Source organism: Muntiacus reevesi, chromosome X, assembly GCF_963930625.1.
Source record: "Muntiacus reevesi chromosome X, mMunRee1.1, whole genome shotgun sequence".
In the NCBI taxonomy this organism is placed as follows: Eukaryota; Metazoa; Chordata; class Mammalia; order Artiodactyla; family Cervidae; genus Muntiacus; species Muntiacus reevesi.
In genome coordinates, this window is record NC_089271.1 from 10013796 (window position 1) to 10018297 (window position 4502).

The 4502-nt window shown below is 37.9% G+C and overlaps 1 non-coding gene across 1 annotated transcript; it reads left to right on the plus strand.

The window, feature by feature from the left end:
* Positions 1–3997: 3997 nt before the first annotated feature.
* On the plus strand, positions 3998–4104 carry LOC136154879 (U6 spliceosomal RNA). Its single transcript, XR_010660585.1, has one exon. It is a non-coding gene; the product is annotated as a U6 spliceosomal RNA (small nuclear RNA).
* Positions 4105–4502: the final 398 nt, after the last annotated feature.

Below are 4502 nucleotides of genomic sequence, written 5' to 3' on the forward strand. Positions count from 1 at the left end.
ATAGACTATCAGAGTCAAGCTTACAGATAGTGACTGCTTCTAAAATGTCCATCCTTCTTACATCCTCTTGAATCTGAAATACTTCTGTGCTTTGAACAGTAGGAAAAATGATTTCCTTTACATTTTAGTCATTTACCTTATATTCACCTGAGAACATTTTCAAATTTGCTCCTTTAAACACAAAAGGAGGCAACCACACCTTTGACACCAATAAGGCGTGCATCTCAACTGAGATGCATTGTATTAATACGAACTTAGAATTGATTTGGGATTTGCTTGCCCAGATTACAAAGAGTGACAATTGAAATCATATTGAAGTTTTCTTACAAGTGCACTCACATCCAGATCACAGGGAGCCATTTTATTTTTATATCTAGACTACTATCCAATGATTTAGAAGATAGATCTGCTCTAATTTTATTCAGTGTATTCTTTTTGAGTGCTATAATAGGCTTTTGTTTGCATGCAGGCACCTAATTAAGAGAGGGAAAAAAACCCGTTGTTAAAATCAGCTGGGAATAATCAGAATAATCATTCTGAGGCTTATAAATATTACATGAGCAATATGGGTGCATCCGTAATATATAACTGTTTTCCAGTTCCACTTAAAACTTTTTGTTCTACAAGTCTCCAAGCCCAGGAGAAGACTGGTGCTTTAAATTTTTACTCATAAGAAGAGCTCCCAAGATTTCTATTTGCAGAGATTTGGTTTATTTATATACTTTCAAGGATTATTACAAAACCCAACATGTTATTGCTGTTGCCATGTGTTTAGTCTCTCAGGACAGGAATCTGGTGTGGCTTACCCAGAGTCCGAAGGAGATGCCTGCATTTGGTGGGATATTTCACCACCACCTGTGTTTTGTACCTTAATATTTTGATTGTCCTCTGTTGAGTTTCACTGCCTTTAGAGAATTTGGAACAACGTGATAGAATTATATAAATCTTCAAAAAGAATTAAGTGGGATCAGAGCTCTCATTCAAAAATTTTAGCTGGAATTCCTGAAAAGAGCTGCAGAGAAAATAAATTCATGGTGAAGAGATTTACTTAAAGAGGGAGAAAGATTCTAGCCTCACTTGAGCACTCTCTCTTTTTCCTTACCCTGCCCCCACTTGATTTCTGTTTATTGCTCTCTGTCCCCACCCTCTAGCATTCCGCCTCCTTTTGCCCTGGGGAGGCCCTTCAGCATTATTGGCTCTCAGAGGGTAGAGGGTGAGGAAAAGAACTTTAAGCGCCCCTGGAGGTTCAAATGTATAACCAACAGATACCAGGTTCCTTGTTTTTTGCAAATGTTACAATTCATCCTTTGAAAAGATAGGATTTTATTCCAACAAGACTTTAATTTTTTTTAGTTTACTAAGAATGCTTTAATCAAGAAGAATAAAGTTATTTCTTTGTCTTCTCTTTCCAAAAAATTGTATTTTTCAAGTAATAGATGAATGGGGTACCTCCAGTAGCTGTATCCCTATCCTAGGCAGCATGGTGATTAAGCAAACAGAGAAGATGTGGGTACCATCTCTTTCCCATAGGTTGTAACCAATCAGGGGCTGTGTCCAGGAGTTCTAATTACGTGTCTAGACTGGGATTTCTCAGCTTTAGTACTACTGACTTTCAGGGCTGGATAATTGGGGTGGGGGCTGTTCCATGTATTATAGGATGTTTAGCAGCATCCCTGGTCTCCATCCACTATATGTCAGTTGCATTCCCTCTTCTGCCACCTCTAAGTTGTGATAACCGAAAATATCTTCAAACATTGACAGATCCCTCACCCCGGGGGAGGGAGGCAAAATTGCTCCCAGTTGAGTCCTACTGAACTCAGGAAACCATCAGGAATGGGGATGGGGAGTACCCCTGAAAAACTTAAGCAAAAATAACATTTACTTAAAAATCAACATATTCTATAGACCAATGTGTCTAACTTGAGCCAGAAACATGTATTGTACAAGTCAGGGATCTAATATTAGCATTTTTGCAAAAACAAAGCTCTGCCTCTTCATATGTTCTTAAAAGTTATTTTTTCATTCCATCTGTTTTTGTGATGCAGTAATTTCAAAAGCCACAGTGAGTCTGAAGGAATATAGTTGTTTGCCCTTTAATATCTTTTCAAATAGGTATTTGTAAATAAGTCTGAAGGCAAGGAATGTGATAATGTATTGAGTCCTTGCTTGAGAATATTTTCATGTGTAAATTTCTCTTCAGTGAGATAAGAACAAAAGCTCTTGACTGGAGTCCAATTCTGCTAATTATTTTGTGATGAGCAGGTTTCCTGTGTTGTTTTTTGTTTTCTAAAGAGTGATAATATGTACTAACAGCAACTGCACAGGGATAAAAACCACAATCTGAGGCATTGAATTTTAAGATGATTGGTATTTGCAAGTAAGGCCTGCCTTCACATAAACCAGTGCTTCTCGGCTGGATGATTTCGTCCCCCAGGAGACGTTTGATGATATCTGGGGATTTTTGATTTTCAAAACTGAGTGAAGGGATGCTATTGGCCACAGATGCTGCTAAACATCCTACAGTGCACAGCAGTCTTCTATGACAAAGAGTTCTTCATCCCCAAATATCAGTGGTGTCAGGGTTGGAAGAGCCTGGGATATACATGCGGGAAAGGAGAGTTTCATCACATAAGGGAGCTTGAGGGTCAAAGGAAGGTTACTTTTCCTCCCAGTTCCTCCCCTACTATCTGTGGAGCTCATTCCTATGAATCTAGCATTGACTTTTTATTCTCTTTTAAAGGTTGATAGTCTTCGGAGATATAAGATGTTGAGTTACTAAATACAGTGAGAACCCACAGATGGTTTGCTCTTATGATGAGAAGATAGCAGGATAGAGCAAGTTTAACAATATTGTTTGAATAGCACGTTTGAGAGTGGGAGAGGTCTTTCAAATGAGGGAGAAGCTGCCAGGAGAAGCCGCCAAAAGGGGCTATGGAGTCTGTAAGGTTCAGCTCTGTCGCTTTGTTTCCTTGTCTTCAGGAGCATTCTTAAATTCACAGAGACACAAATGGCAAACTGTGTTCAGTGTGTGTGTGTGCGTGCAGGAATTGTATTTTAGATTAAATCTAAAAGATAATTCCTATAAAGTGAGATTTCTATGCTTGCTACTTCTCTAGAGAATGAGTGATAATGGGGAATATTCATCCCGATAACTCAGGCAACCTAAAGTTTACGTTTAGGTCATAGACGTCTAGAAGACATCAATTCTGTAGGAAGCTCTATGCTTAGTCCTTCATTCCAGTTTGCTGTCTGTGTTCTTTCTTTTCATTCTTGCATGTTTAATGCCATATGTCTGCTCTGAAGTCAGCCCAGAATAATTTGAAATACTGGTATCACTTTTAAAAAATCCTTTTTTCCCAGTCCCTTTTCCACTTAACACTCAAAAATACTTGCAACAGCTCTCCCTTTTCTCTCAGAACAGCTTGAACATGTGGTCTTTGGACCTTTTCTTTCCCCCAAGATTATGTATTTTGTCTTTGTCCTGAAATGTTTCTCACTGCTAAATTATAGTTCTTTACAAAGAAAGTTGGGTTTAATTAAGAGTTTAGAAGAGACTTTCAAAAGTAACTGAAGATCAAAGATGATCATCAAGAATGTCACACTATAGTGTGGTACTCTGAAGCACCACTTCTGCTCAAGTTTGGGTTTTCTGACATCTGTTTCTTTGCAGTGGCATACTGTAACACTTTTTTTTTCAGTCACAGATCAGACTGGAAGAGGTCCCAGAGAAATTTAATTTTATCATCCCAATCTTTCCCACTCTTGCCTGAGTCCTGCTATCTTTATTTTCTTAGGTTTCCCATTTTAGTTGCCAGGGAGCTGTAAATAGAGTTGTCTTAAACATTTCAGGTTTCTTTCCTCACCAAATAGTCTACTTTTCTTGGAAAATGCTCCTTCAAATTGAAAGATTGAGAATTGAAGACAATGAATTTTTGTATGCTCTTTTGCCAGTTAGATCTTTAAACATGTAGTTATTTGAAGTATTAAGAGAAACTCAGTGCTCGCTTTGGAGGCACATATACTGAAATTGGAACGGTACAGAGAATAGTAGCATGGCCCCTGCCCAAGGATGACACGCAAATTTGTGAAGTGTTCCATATTTTTTATAAAACTCTTAGAGGAAAACATGGGCAGAACACTCAATGACATAAATCAAAGCAAGATCCTCTATGACACACCTCCTAGAGTAATGGGAATAAAAATAAAAGTAAACAAGTGGGACCTGATGAAACATAAAAAATTTTGCACAGCAAAGGAAACTATAAGCAAGGTGATAAGACAACCCTCAGAATGGGATAAAATAATAGCAAAGGAAACAACTGACAAAGAATTAATTTCCAAAATGTACAAACAACTCATTCAACTCAATACCAGAAAAACAAACAACCCAATCAGAAAGTGGGAAAAAAACCTAAACAGACATGTCTCCAAAGAACACATACAGATGGCTAACAAACACATGAGAAGATGCTCAACATCACTCATTATTAGAGAAATGCAAA